Here is a 15,760-nt window from a genome sequence, read left to right on the forward strand (position 1 = left end):
ATAGTCATTCACCTTCACATCCTTAGTGCAGATTTCCAGAAAAACAAAAGGGACACTAAAAACAATTTAGCTATCAACTCACTTTTTATGTATTTTTAAAAGGGCTCTATTTTTTTAATCTTTCAGAAACTTTTCTTCATAGTCAAGAAATCTTGAAAATGATTATATTGAACAAGAGAGATCATTTTCCTCTGAAGCCTCAAGTAAAAATTGGCAGAATGCCCTTTCTCATCAGTTAGAAGAGATGCTATTTAAGTAATTGTGTCTCATTCTTCATCTGTCTAGGAGTTGTCTGTGTTCTCACAGGCTCTTTTTCCTTAGGCCATTGTGAAAACCTCTTACACAGTTTTAATTTCACCTTCACCTTTCCTGCTAATTGGTCATTACATACTCTTGAATCAAGGAAAGGTGAAATCTGCTCTTGAACTAAAAAAAAAATATAAAGCAAGTTAAGGACATCAGACTATTGATCTTCCTGAAGGCTGTCTGTGGTCCTAATCACGTTGATCAGCGCGTAGGGGCTGCCGGAAGTAAAGGAGGGCGGAAATTTCTTATCTTAAATAGCATCCTGTTGCCAACAGACTCTTTCACCTCCCACATGTGCTGCTTTAAGACAGCCCATCCTGATCAAGTGTCCCTCTGGGTACAAGAAACTTGCCCGGTTTTCTTCTGAAATAGTTCTGGACTGTCCCCTTGGCTCTGTGAACACGTGGGCATCAGGGTCATCTTTAAGTCATCGCCTTGGTTCCAGGAAGTCCCCGGCGTGTAGAAATCACACAATGAAAGCCTGAACTCTCGTCCTTTTGGTCAGAACCCAAGTTCTTCTGGGTCAGCCAACCTGCTGTGCGGAGAGGAGAGTAGTGTGCAGTGAATCACGCGGGTCTCCCTCACTGCCTTGAAGGGGAGAGAGGAAAGCTTTCCATGCGACAGGCTTCTGATGGGAGGTATTTCTCGAAGGGGAGAGTAAGCAAGAGGGACGGAGTGGAAACTTGGACATAAAAATAAAGGAATGTATGGTTAACTTTTTATCTTCTAAGAAGCTCTAAATATAGCTTAAAAAATGCTTAAAAGCCACATGGGCCATGCCAGTACATGACTGTAGATTGGAGCAAGGCCTGGAGGGAAGTAATAGCTGAACCCCTTTCATGGCAATTTTCATGATCTGTTTAGATAGTAGAAATATTTTATTTTTTTCATAAACATAGCATATTAACAGAAAGTATGTGTGTTCTGAAAAGCTACCGCGAAAGTATTTCTCTATATGCTGTGAAAAGTTAGCCCAACAACAGTCAGTTTCTACAGCATCTACTATCAGGTCAGAAGAAAGTTTATTTTCATCTCAATCTTCAAGCTAACTCAGAAACTAAAATAACATTATGCTTTATTAATGGGTCATCTTATTTGTTTCTTCTTCTTCAATTTCTCTTATTTTAAAAATAAATTTATTTTTAATTGAAGGATGATTACTTCACAGTGCTGTGTTGGCCTCTGCTGTACATCAACGTGAGTCAGCCATAGGTTTACAAATGTCCCTGCCCTCTTGAACCTCCCTCCCGCCCCTGCCCCTCCTCCCTGGTTGTTAGAGTCCCAGTTGGAGTTCCCTGAGTCATACAGCAAGTTCCCCTTTGTTACCTATTTTACATACAGTAGTGTGTCTGCTTCCATGTTATTCTTTATTTTATACATACTTATCTATGGCTGCTTTGGCCATAAATAAATACATTAGTTGTGGCACACGGGCTCAAGAGAGCATGGGCTCTGTGACTATGGCATTCAGGCTCTCTAGTTGCAGTATGTGGGCTTAGTTGCCCTGTGCTATGTGGGATCTTAGTTCCCTGACCAGGGATTGAACCCATGTCCCCTGCATTGGAAGGTGGATTCTTAACCACTGGACTGCCAGGGAAGTCCCACATGACCTATTTTAGCCTACCAAGCCTGCTTTGTGTGTGTGCCCAGCACTGTCAGGCTGGACACAAGAGGATACAGATTTACAGACACTGTCTACCCTCTTCTCTATCCTTCCTGTTCTTCTTTGGGGTGGTTCATTTTATGTGTCTGCTTGGCTGACCACTGGGCCCAGCTATATACTCAAATACTATACTGAATGTTTCTGTGAGGGTGTTTGTGGATGAGATTAGCATTTAAGTCAGTGGGTTTTGAGTTCCTTGGTAGCTCAGTTGGTAAACAATCTGCCTGCAGTGCAAGAGACCTGGGTTCAATCCCTGGGTCAGGAAGATCCCTGGAGAAAGAAATGGCAACCCACTCCAGTATTCTTGCCTGGAAAATTCTGTGGACAGAGGAGCCTGGTGGGTTACAGCCCACGGTTTTGTATGAGTCGAATACAAATTAGCAACTAAACCACCACTTTGAGTAAAGCAGATTACTCTCCATAAGTGGGTGGGCCTTGTCCAATCAGTTGAAGGCCCAACTAGAATAAAAGACTGGCACCCCCTGAGCCAGAAGGAAATTCTCCAGCCTGATGGCCTTTGAGCTTGGATTGAAACAGTGGGTCTTCTGGGGTCTCTGGCCTGCAGGCAAGCCTGCAGAATCACATGCCTGCCCTCATTCTCCTGTGAGCCAGTTCCTTAAAATAACTATTTCTCTGTGCAGACACATATCCTATTAGTTCAGTTTCTCTGAAGAAATCTGACAAACACACTCTCTGCCCACCTTCCCTCTTTTCCTCAACTCATGCTGCACCCATCAAATGCTTTCCATTGGCCTGAGGTCATGGCGATATGAGAATCTCTTAGGCCAAATATCATTTTGCCCCATAAGGAAGAATGAAAAGCTAGAACTGACCAAAAAGTAGCGTGTGTCCCCAGTTGACACTAAAATCAGTGAACTCTTTTCTAGATAGTTATGACACTGATATACCAATTTTTATCCTTTCATTTCTAGAGGATATTTAAATAAGATAGAATGTGTGTTTTGTTTTATTTTATCTTGTTTTAATAAAAGGTAGTAATTATCTGAAAAGCTTATCCCTGAGGAGATAATGGAAGAAAAAAAAATCAAGATCAAGTGTCAGAGCTGTATGGCCTGAGGAAATTGTGGGAAACCTTGCCGGGGATCTGGTACAGCACAAATGGTCACCACACAGCACCCCCCTTCTCCTATAGTACCAGGTCAGAGTGACCTCATACTACTTCTTAATTTAGAAATCCTTCGCAGACTCCCCTTCGTCAGGCGGATACACTCCAGGGCGTGTAGTTGAGCCTTCAAAAATCTTCACTCTCTGGATAGGAAGCTAGATTCTGTCCCTCTCTCCCTTCCCAACCCCACTCTGCTTCAGCCCTACTAGGTCACTGAGCTTCTCCCAAAGGTCGCCCACTGCTCTGCCTGTATGTGGACCCTTCCATCTGCCTGGATGCCCTGTCCCCATGCCAGAGATACCTACTTACCTGAAAAATCTCAGCACAGATATTTCATATTACTGGAGACTTTCTCTGAAAGCTGTATTCAATTTTTCTCTAAAAAATATTACATATTTTTATAAAAATATTTTTGACAAAGGGGCATTTGTTAAGGTGTATGTCTACCTCTCCACCATTAGCTTCTGAACATTTTCAAGAAAGTGACCATCCCTGATATATCTTTGCACATAAATGCTTCATTTAAAGTGAAAAGGAGCATGCACCAGCTCTGACAGCGTTAGCTTGATAATAGTATTAACAAGTAGTCCTTTTAATACTTTCAAATTTCTCCCACTCACATGAGGATAATGGAAGTATTTTCAACAGAAAAACCAGAAAGAAAGAAAGAAAGAAAAATACAGACAAATAACAGAGTTCCGTATTGTGTAGAGAATTTAAACCTTAAACTCATTACCTTTTTAGAAGGAGTTAGAATGAGCATTGGCAGAGAGATTAAGACCTAAGAACTGAAATTATCACTAAGAATGGAGAAGCATGGAGGGCTGATCCTACCCCATCTCCGAAAGAAGGAAAGCGGGAAGGAAGAAGGGAATGGGAGGCCCCCACTGAAGGAACCAGCCAGACATGTCCAACAGCAAGAGGTGGAGAGAATTTCAGGGAGGCAGATTCTCAAGTCTGAAACTTTAAATCTCTTACAGACAAGATTTGGAATAACAAACTTCAAGTCCACTTCAGCATGTGAATTGTAGAGCAGTTCTCTTTCCATATCTAAACATGTTCTCAGCATCTTATTTTGAGACTCTGTATCAGTTTCAAATTATTGTTGTTGTTGTTCAGTCACCAAGTCGTGTTCGACTCTTCACAACCCCATGCACTGCAGCAAGCCAGGCTTCCCTGTCCCTCACCACCTCCCGGAATTTGCCCAAGTTCATGTCCATGGCATCGCTGATGCCATTCAACCATCTCTGTTGTCCCCTTCTCCTCCTGCCCTCAGTCTTTCTCAGCATCAGGCTCTTTTCCAATGAGTCAGCTCTTCACATCAGGTGGCCAAAGTATTGGACCTTCAGCTTCAACATCAGTCCTTCCTATGAATATTCAGGGTTGATTTCCTTTAGGATGGACTGGTTTGATCTCCTTGCTCTCCAAGCGGCTCTCTTAAATTATTATACTGGGTAAAATATTTAGGTTGTGTTTTGAGAGGTATTTTTCCCCCTGAAGTTGTTAAAATAGACTGCTTGATGTAGGATAAAGCTCACAATTGGTTAAAGCTGAATTCTGACTTCTTAGTTGGTATAACGGCAAACACTTTCGCAGTCTGAGGTGTGAGCAAGAATTTGTGTTGGGGTCCTCACCCTTTACTCTGGAAAGAGATGCTTGGAGAGTTTTGGAGTCCAGCAAATGTGGACATGGAGCAGCCCCGAGTAGCTGGGGAGCCTTGTTTCACACCAATACATACTCTAAGTGTCCTCTTTCTTAAAATGTACACTGAGTGGCATGGCAGGTCTCACCTTTTGTACTTAGAGAAATGTTTTCTTACAAATGGAGTTGGGCTGGGCTTCCTTCATGGCTCAGTGGTAAAGAATCCGCCTGCAATGCAGGAGACCCAGGTTTGATCCCTGGGTCAGGAAGATCTCCTGGAGGAAGGCATGGCAAACCACTCTAGTATTCTTGCCTGGAGAATCTCATGGACAGAGGAGCCTGGCAGGCGACAGCCCACGGGGTCACAAAGAGTCAGACGTGACTGAGCTATTTAGCATACACGCACACATCTGGAGAATGACTTTCCAGGAAGGGGTGTGTGTGTGTCTGCCCTTACACAAGGGCACGTGGATTTTTTGTCCAGGAGATAATCACGGGAAACCAGAGAGTCTCTGAACAACAGCAGGAAAGGATGAGGAGGTCATTCTGGCCACAAAACTGGAGGATGATACATCCACCTGCTGAAGTTCTAGGCGGCCATGCTTTGCACCATATATTAATAACCCACACTTGGCAAGTCTTCCTTGAACAGCAGAATCAGATAAACTGTCACTCACATGTTCACTTGGGTGTCTGATCATGAATGTAAGGACCTGATTGTCTTTATTCCCACTCCCCGTTTCTTCTTGCACATCACAGCTGAAGGCAAATTCATCCTCTAGGCTGCTCAGGTCAGGAAAATCTTGGATTCACCTTTCATTTTTCTCTTTCACTCACAGTCTGCATTCAATCCATCAGTAAAATTTGAATCTCCCTTCAAAATACTGCTCCTCTGCTGCAAATTCCAGGGGCTCATTTGCTATCAGTTCTTCCATGCACTATTGCAAAGGTTTCCAGTAGGTCACCTCCATCTGTTGCTGCCTCTGCAGTGTGTTTGTAAACCAGCAGCCTGAGTTGTGTGCCTTTAGTCGAATCCTTCAATATCTTCCCATTTCACCCTGAGTCAGAGGCCAAGTCTTTCCTGTGGTCTCAATGACTGTTACGTCGACAGCCACCCTCTAACGGTGTCTTGATCAAAGTCCTCCCTCTCCTTCACTCTGTTTCCAGATACTTCTGCATCACTGCTGTCCCTCCACTCTCAGAGGAAGCCCTACCTCAGGGCCTTTGCATGGGCTGTCCTTCCCTCCTGGAGCAGACTGCTCCTGATTGGTTGCACATAAACACTCTTATGTCAATTACGAATTGATGCTTTTGAGCTGTGGTGGTCAGAGAAGACTCTTGAGAGTCCCTTGGACAGCAAGGAGATCAAACCAGTCCATCCTAAAGGAAATCAGTCCTGAATATTCACTGGAAGGATGGATGCTGAAGCTGAAGCTCCAATACTTTGGCCACCTGATGCGAAGAGCTGACTCATTGGAAAAGACCCTGGTGCTGGGAAAGATTGAAGGTGGGAGGAGAAGGGGATGACAGAGGATGAGATGGTTGGATGGCATCACCAACTCGATGGACTTGAGTTTGAGCACATTCCAGGAGTTGGTGATGGACAGGGAAGCCTGGCTTGCTGCAGTCCATGGGGTCACAAAGAGTTGGACACGACTGAGCGGCTGAACTGAAACCCTCCTACATCTCACAGGTCTTTGCTCAATTCTATGTTCTGATTCCTTCCCTGGGGAACTCCATTTAAAATGGTGAAACTTCCTGAATACCTGTTCTCTCTTCTTGCTTTAGTTTACTGATTTACTTGGTATTTTATTTGTGTATTTTTTTAGTACACTATATTCCAAGTATATATACAGCTCCTCTGTTGCAAATTTCAGGAGCTAATTTACTATCATCTCTTCTGCGAACTATTTCAAAGGCTTTCCAGTAGGTCTCCTCTTTCTGTTGTTGTCCCTGCAGTGTGTTTGTAATGCAGCTGCCTAAGTTACTAGCCTTTAGTCAGATCCTTCAGGATCTTCCCATTTCACTCTGGGTAGAAGAGTTTCTATGTATATACAAACTCTAGCACTGACTCATGTATGTTCAGTCGTGCTTGACCCTTTGCGACCCCATGGACTGTGGTTTATCAGGCTTCTCTGTTCATGGGATTCTCCAGGCAAGAATACTGGAGTGGGTTGCTATTTCCTCCTCCAGGGGATCTTCCTGATCCAGGTATCGAACCCACATCTTTTGTGTGTCCTGCATTGGCGGGTGAATTCTTTCCTGCTGAGCCACCTGGGAAGCCTATAAACTTTATAAAGGCACATATTTTCAATCTTTCAAAATTTATTACTCTATCTCAGTGTCTAGATTTTTGTCTGACATGAATATTTATTGAGTAAATAATTCTGAAGCCAAATAATGTTTCCATACTCCTATCTTTAAGAGTTGTATGTAAGGCAGGAGGAACTTTAAGCAAGGATGATAGAAGAAATCAAAATATTTCCCTCCATTTCAGCATGCATGATATGAGAGATTTATAGGCATGTTTTGGACATTCCTGACAAAGAGCAGAATGCCACAAAGCTATTGAAATCCCACAGAGTGGAATGCTGTAGTCTAGACCAGTCACATTAGAAAACCATGCTGTGCTTTCAAATAAGTCACAAGAAATCCAGCATGTCCCAGAAAGGACTCACCATCTTCTCCATTTCCAAGCGCTAAGTGTCCTATCTTCAGGTCACCTCTTTGCAGACATAAAATCTCAGGATGGCATATTATACCTCCCTCTACCTTGATTTAAATGCTGCATCTCGTTGAACTTGCCATTAAAACTGGTTTTCTTTTCCGATCTTCAACTTTGCCTTCCCTCTGCTAGGACTTCATAACTCCACTCACTCCGTTCCTTTCCATCTGCTTCTTTCCATCCTGGGTTCTGCTCTCTCTGCCAAAAGTTCTCAATCTTCTATGTGGTATGACTTTCCTATAAGCAACACACTCACACGGACAAAGCCAGTCAGTCAGTCTCCTTCCCCATCACTGTTTGCAGAAATAAAGCAAATATTGCTGCATTTTTTGGGTGTGAGAGTTGTTAAAATATTTTAAAGGCATAAAAGTAATGAAATCAGCCATTTGAAGATGTAAAAAATGTCACGTAACTGGAACAGTAAATAAATTGCCAATTTTTATTTAAAACATTTTTATTTTTATAGGAAATAAGTCAAACATACTGAAAAGCAATGAAAATAATATAACAGATATCCAAGTATGGACCACCTAGATTTACCAGATGTTAAGCATTTGTTGCACTGGCTTCAGAGTTCTCCTCTGTTTTAAAGAGAAAAAAAGAGACAGCACTCAGCCTGGGCCTCCTCCACGCCCGTCTCATCCTCTCCAGAGGCTAAAGTTTTGTATGTCCTTACTGTATGTATGTTTGCACCTCTATTGTGTTTCCATTATAAGCAATTTATATGATTATCCCTCTTGAATTTTTACTTAAACTGTATCATTGTATTTACCCTTTTGTACCCTACTTTTGGCATCAACATATGTTGGCACATGGTAATACAGTTCATTCAATCAATGGTCTTATGGGATTCCCATATTTGAAAAACCCACTGAGAAATGGAATATTTTCTGTTTTATCAGTAAACAAGGATGTCGTAGTCATCACTGATTGCAGCCCTTCAATGAGGGCTGGTCAGCCCTGAGGGAAATCCGGAAGGAGAAGAATGCCTTCCATCTAGCAGCCATCAGACTGCACTGACTCCCTATGGTGAGCTCTGAGGACAGGAAGTTCAGGATGTGAAAACACAGAATACTGATCATAAACAGCCGAGGTGCATATGAAAGGCGTGATTTCAGCCAGCCCAGACTCTTGCATCTTGCATTACATAAGAAACTGCTAAATGCCTTAACTTGGGTTATCTGGTTTTCTTTAATTAACAATAGTCTTTTGATGTTCAGTCTACTTGCCCTTCTGAGAAGGCAATGGCAGCCCACTCCAGTATTCTTGCCTAGAGAATCCTGTGGACAGAGGAGCCTGGTGGGGCTGCCGTCTATGGGGTCACACAGAGTTGGAAACGGCTGAAGTGACTTAGCATGCACGCATGCATTGGAGAAGGAAATGGCAACCCACTCTAGTATTCTTGCCTGGAGAATCCCAGGGAGAGAGGAGCCTGGTGGGCTGCTGTCTATGGGGTTGCACAGGGTCGGACACGACTGAAGTGACTTAGCACCAGCAGCAGCTACTTGCCCTGAAGTTGCAAAACTTCTGTATAACCTGGCTTCTCCCTTCTGCCCTCCACCTTCTCGGAGCAGTTCTCTCAGGGTCACTTGAGATGCTTCCTCCTGGGCTTAAGTCCTAAAAATTTCCACCAAATAAAACATAACTCTCAATTTTTAGGTTTCGTGTAATTTTTCAGTCCATACCATCTACTTATGTATTCCTCTAGTGGGGAATAGTAACTTTGTTCCAGTTTTCTCATTATCTCACTGCTACAAACACTACTGCAGCAAAAATCCTTGTGCACATAAGGTAGACCTTCTAATCCAGAGAAAATCTGCAATCTGTCCACTTACTGAACACACCTCTTCAGCTCTCCCCAGTATAATGCCATGGTCTAGATGGTTGTACAAGTCACACAACCACATTATATCAGAGTTCCTTCTATCCTTATTGTCACACAGAGTGATTAATAGTTTTTCTAGTCTGATGAATTGAAATCTAATTTCATCACTGGTTTAATTGCATTTCCCTTATTCTTAACAATGTTGCAGGAATATATTCATATATTTACTGGCTCTTCTTATTTTCTTTACTCTGCATGGCATAATGTTCACAATTTTTGTGCACTCCTTCATTGAGTTGTCCACTTGTTTCATTAATTTGTAGCATAATCTATTTATATTCTAATCTTTTATAGGCATATGTGTTGGACTTCCCAGGTAACTCAGTGGTAAAGAATTCACCTGCCAATGCAGGAGACACAGGAGACTTGGGTTCGATCCTTGGGTTGGGAAGATCCCCTGGAGGAGGAAATGACAACCCACTCCAGTATTCTTGCCTGGGAAATCCCATGGACAAAGAAGTATGTTGAGCTACAGTCCATGGGATCACAGACTCTGACACTACCGAGCTGAGCACACACGCATGCATGGGTATATGTGTTACATAGATTACAAATATTCTCTTCCAGTCTATAGTTTGTTTTCATTCTATTTGTGTTGAGTTGATAGCAGTTTGTTTGAATTTCTAATTTTAATTAGGCAAACTTTATCCATCTTTAGTGTTTTGTATGTGTATGAGCTTTAATTGATAGAAGCTGCTCAACAACAATGACATATATCCTCTATTTTCTTCTATTTTTAAAGTCTTGTTGTTCAGTTGCTCAGTCATATCCGACTCTGTGACCCCATGGACTGCAGCACACCAGGCTTCCCTGTCCATCACTATCTCCCAGAGTTTGCTCAGACTCATAGTTGATGATACCATCCAACCATCTCATCCTCTGTCACTCCCTTCTCCTCCTGCCCTCAATATTTCCCAGCATCAGGGTCTTTTCCAAGGAGCTGGCTCTTCACATCAGGTGGCCAAAGTATTGGAGCTTTAGCATCAGCCCTTCCAATGAATATTCAGGGTTGATTTCCTTTAGGATTGGCTGGTTTGATCTCCTTGCTTCCAAGGGACTCTCAGGAGTCTTCTCCAGCATCACAATTTGAAAGCATCAACTCTTCAGCACTCAGCCTTTTTTAACTATCCCTGGGCCCAAAGCAACACAGCACCAGGCCACCCTCTCTCCAGAGACTCCAGGGAGAATCTGGTCCTTACCTCTCTTTCAGCTGTTGCTGGCTGCCAGTATTCTTTGGCTTGTGGTCACATCTTCAAGTTTCTCTGTTCTCTGTCTTCACATTGCCTTCTGCATGTGTCAAATCTCCCTGTACCTCCTTCCTATAAGGACACTGTGGTTGCACTTAGGGCTCACTAATCTGGAATACTTATCTCCATCTCAAACCCTCAATTTAATTACATCTTCAAATCAAATCACCATCTCCCTTTTTTGTCATATAAGGTAACATGTACAGGTTCCAGGAAACAGAAGGTGACTGTCTTTGGTGGTGGTGCTGGTAGCAGAGAGACAGGATGTACATTTTTCAACCTACCATAGTAACTTTATAATGAAAATAATTGGTTAACACTGGACAGTCATTAGAAGTTTGCTTGCTTTTCTTAAAAAAATTAATATACTACTCAAAATTTAGAAAGTATTATCATGGGAATAATATTGATCATACTTTAATTTATATAGCAAATAAATAATTGACAAAATTTGATACCTAGGACATTCTGCCCCAGAAATGGGGGCAGGTATCAGAATGTTAGCAGTATCTTAGATTTCAGCAATTTTTAAATAATTTTTTTTGGAGTATAGTTGATTTATAACGTTTTAGTTTCAGATGTACAGCAAAATGAATCAACTACACATACATATGTGTGTGTGTGTGTGTGTGTGTGTATCCAGTACTCTTTAGAACCTTTTCCCACAAAGGCCATTACAGAGTATTGAGTAGAGTTCCCTCCACTCTACAGCAGGTTATTATTAGCTATCTATTTTATATACAGTAGTGGGTATATGTCCATATCAATCTCCCAATTTATCCACCCCCTCCAATCCTCTGGTAACCATAAGTTTGTTTTTTATGTCCATGAGTCTACTTCTGTTTTGTAAATATGTTCATTTGTGTGCTTTTTTTTAGATTCCACATGTAAGTGATATCATACAATATTTGTCTTTCTTGGTCTGACTTACTTTACCAAGTATGACAATCTCTAGGCCCATCCACATTGCTGCAAATGGTGTTATTTCATTCTTTTTTATGGCAGAGTAGTATTCCATTGTGTATGTGTACCACATCTTCATTATCCATTCCTCTGTTGATGGACCTTTAGGCTGCTTCCATGTCCTGGCTATAATAAAAAGTGCTGCAATGAACTTTGGGGTGCATGAACAATTGTTTTAAAAGGAAGACCTAATTAAATTATTTCATCTCAGTTGGCATGGGCTTCCCATGTGGCAGGGTGGTAAAGAATCCACCTGCCAATGCAAGAGAAGCAAGAGACTCAGATTCGATCCCCGGGTAGGAAAGATTCCTTGCAGAAGGGAACGGAGACCCACTCCAATATTCTTGCCTTGAACATTCCATGAACAGGAGAGCTTGGCGGGCTACAGACCATGGGGTCACAAAGAGTCAGACGCAACTGAGCACATACTCACACATGCTCTCATTTGGCGTGTAACGCTTTTTACACATTGTCTCTTACCTACTTTTCTCCTTTCACCTTTTATTGCATTTCCCTATTTTCTCCTCCTCCTGCCTCTGCTCCTCACCCAGGCAGACACAAAGGGGCCACGTGCAGGGAGAAATAGCAGAGGTTAGTGATTTGAATTCTAACTCAAACCAGGGCTTGACGATGCTATCCGGTAACCCGGGGAGAGGCGGGCAGAGGAGTGGGCCATCCATGCCCTCTTTTCATGGATGTTGCCTCCATCCACAGAGTGAAAGTGCTAGTTGCTCAGTCGTGCCTGACTCTTTTGCAACCCTGCAGTGTAGCCCGCTAGGCTCCTCTGTCCTTGAAATTCTCCAGACAAGAATACTGGAGTAAGTTGCCATTTCCCTCTCCAGGGGATCTTCTCGACCCAGAGACTGAACCCAGGTCTCTTGCACTGCAGGCAGATTTTTACCGCCTGAGCCACCAGGGAAGCCCACACAAAGCAATGCTGAACGTGCACCTGCCTTAGGAGTGATTGATGCAGGTGGTTGATAGCTACCCATTTAATGGTTCCAGAGGGAGTATTAATCCCTGTATGAACAGCTTGAAGGAATCTCAGGGGTGGGTCTATGGCTGGGGCAGAAGCCGACTTTTAGTTAATTTGGGTTGATATATCAATCAACATGTATTTATCAATATACCTAGGCGTCCTCAGTCATGTCTGACTCTTTCCAACTCCATAGACTGTAGCCCGCCAGCCTCCTCTGTCCATGGGATTTCCCAGGCAAGAATACTGGAGTGTGTTGCCATTTCCTTCTCCAGTTATCAATATATATATCTGTATAACTGGTGAACTTTGATAAAATAAGGGATAGTACTCATTTTGCTTTTCTCTCTAGAACCACGGAGACGACAATGTTTTGTACACAGTAGGAGCTCACTGAATGTCTCTCGTGTGAATACCTTTGTCTGGGTCAGAAACCATTTTACCATCAAATGCTTTAGAAGATTAGAATTTTAAAGATTGAAATTTTGCTAGAAAGAGGAACTACAAATGAAAAAGAAAAGGTTAAGTATGAAAACTGACTAATTATAGGATTCAGAGGCCAAGCTGTGATTTTCTTTATTTTGGGGGGACAGGAAATCTTGAGGTTTTTTGGTGAAGTTCAAAGACAGCTATTGCAACAGCTTTGGAGACTATTCCAGGTCAGTTGTGTGGGTGTCTCTGCTGCACATGAAGTCATCCTTGAAATCGTCCTCTCATAAATGGACTGTGATTTTAGCCTTGGTGATGAACTGGAATAGAACAGGGCCCAATACTAGAAATTTTTTGTGGGGGAAAAATAATGCTGCCTAAGGATTATGTGAGTTCCCAGGTAGCACAGTGGTGAAGAGCCCACCTGCCAATACAGGAGATACATGAGACGTGGATTCAATCCCTGGGTCGGGAGGGTCCCCTGGAGAAGGAAATGGCAACCCACTCCAGTATTCCTGCCCAGGAAGCCCCATGGACAGAGGAGCCTGGCGGGCTACAGTCCATGGGATCGCAGAGCCGGACGTGACTGAGCATACATAAGGATTATGTGGACAACATTTAACAGTTAAAACAAATCAAAAGCACTTTGTCTTGGGGGACCAACTCTAGATTTTTATCATGTATTTTGTTTTGGAGGCTCTTTCTGAAATGATGCTTTCTTGATGTGAAATACTTGTGGCTCAATTCCATTTCTTTACTGACACTTGAGGGGAAATCTAATCAATAACTCACTATATATTGGGTTGAATCTCAAATAAAGCAATGTGATGAATATCATTCCATTTGTAGTTGACATATTATCCTAAATCACATGGTTCGATACCAGACATAGAATGGTTTGACCCTTGAGTTTAATGTTTCTGAATTTAAATCTGTGGACTGATGACTACAAACGACCCTTCTCTGTGTCTTCTTTAGAGGGTCTCTGACAGCTGTTCAGCATGTGGGAAACTATCAAGACGAGGAGATACAGTTTCCTGAGAGTATAGGCTTGTGCCTTGGTTTCCGAGGGCTGCTGTCAGACACAGTGTGGGAGGAGGGTGGTTAAAACAACGGGAATGTATCTGTGACCTTCTGGAAGCTGACAATTCAAATCAAGGTGTTAGCAGCTCTGATTTCTCCTGAGTATAACGCTTCCTCGCTCCTTCCTAGCTTCTAGTGATGGATGACTGTCCATTCCCGGCCCCCCTTGACTTGCAGCTGCATCACTCCAATCTCTGCTCTGTCCTCATCAGGCACTCTGTGTTTTCACATGGATGCTTCTCTCCATGTCTTACATAGACACCAGCCATACTGGTTTAGGGACTCACCTTCCTGCAATAGGACCTCATCTTAACATGACTAATTACATCCACAGAGACCCCATTTCCAAATCAGGTCAGGGTGTAGAGTGACATGGGCACCCTTATGACGAAGACTTCAACGACGGGAGAGCCAACCAGGCGCTCTGGTGATGACAATGGCGTGGCAGGATTTCAGGACGTTTGAGCAGGAAATATTACATCAGGAGTGAAGGAGAGGGTATAGGAGGTGATAGGAGGGAAGACCACCCACCTCATTGCTGCATTCTTTGGTGCTGAGGCTTTGAACACAGCTTCTGGGGGATGCTATGAGGGATATAGCTTCTGGACAGGACCGGGAAGAGGACGAAGATGCAGGAGGGACGATCTAGCGAGAAGTCGAGGGAAACTCTAGAAGGGAGGTGGTCTCTGAGAGGGTGACAGCAAACAGAAATCACAGAGGATCACAGAGAGAGAGTTTAGTGACTCTTCGCTGGAGACGACGGATGAGCAGTGACGCCATGTTTTCGTAAGCGTGAAAGGATGAGAAAGGGACTCAGAGCCCTCCTCGCCGACTCCACCCGACGTGAGTGGGTCCAGAGCGGAGACTCTGCTCAGAAACTACCCTGGTCAGCACCCCTGGGCACTGGCTGTGTGCCAGGCCTTGTGACTACCTAGGGGCACTGTTCCAGGCTGGGAAGGAGTGAGTCTGCTGGGGGTCATGGAGGTCGGAGCACGAAGTGAAATATGTCTCGGGACCACATAAACAAAGTCACAGGAGCACATAGAAGGCTCGTTGACTCGTCCTGGCCCCGCCCAGCAAGGCTGGTGATGGTGTAAGAGTCCAGCATTGAGGAGGTTGGAGGGAGAGCAGATTCCGGGCTTCTGGGTGGACTGGGGGGAGTGGCGTGGATGTTACGGTTGTCGAACCCCAGGGTCCCTGAATGCTGGGCTGAAGAGTTGGGTGAGTCTTCCGGTCACGAGCCTTTAAGGAGGAACTGAAGAACGCCCTCTGAAAGACTTGGGCAGGAGTCAAGCCTTTATGAAGTGAGATCCTGGCTTCTTGCGTCATTGACTCAATGGACCTAGTTTTGAGAAAACACCAGAAGTGGTGAAGCCTGGTGTGCTGCAGTCCGTGGGGTCGCAAAGAATCGGACACGACTGAGCGACAGAACGCTAACAACCCGGCCTCTTGCCTCCTGAGACCTACACGACCGCTCTGTGGGCAGCCACTGAGAAGCCCTTCAAGAGTGATCCTGTCAGAGGAGAAGGGCGTCTAAAAACGGTGCCATACATGGGGCTGACTGACAAATGCTCAGTCACCCATGTGGTTCACTGAGGTCGGTAAGTGCCTGCATATTTCAATTAGCATCAGGAACTTTATTTTCATGTAAATTCTTTCGTGTGTCTGACTCTGCAACCCCATGGACTGCAGCCCACCAGGCTCCTCTGTCCATGG

At 43.7% G+C, this 15,760-nt stretch overlaps 1 long non-coding RNA gene across 3 annotated transcripts in view; it reads left to right on the forward strand.

Annotated features, from left to right (window-relative positions):
• LOC145529807 (uncharacterized) overlaps positions 1–15,760 on the forward strand; it is a 373,203-nt gene that overhangs the window by 285,678 nt on the left and 71,765 nt on the right. For 2 of the 3 annotated variants that reach the window (XR_014071364.1, XR_014071363.1), the window contains exon 1: positions 14,492–15,645. The exons of the other annotated variant lie outside the window; for it this stretch is intronic. This is a non-coding gene — a long non-coding RNA (uncharacterized LOC145529807). Of the gene's footprint in view, positions 1–14,491; positions 15,646–15,760 lie in introns of those variants that run through there. 3 annotated transcript variants of the gene reach the window in all.

Source organism: Giraffa tippelskirchi, chromosome 12 (genome assembly GCF_054371585.1).
Source record: "Giraffa tippelskirchi isolate mGirTip1 chromosome 12, T2T-mGirTip1v1.2.pri, whole genome shotgun sequence".
Lineage (NCBI taxonomy): Eukaryota > Metazoa > Chordata > Mammalia > Artiodactyla > Giraffidae > Giraffa > Giraffa tippelskirchi.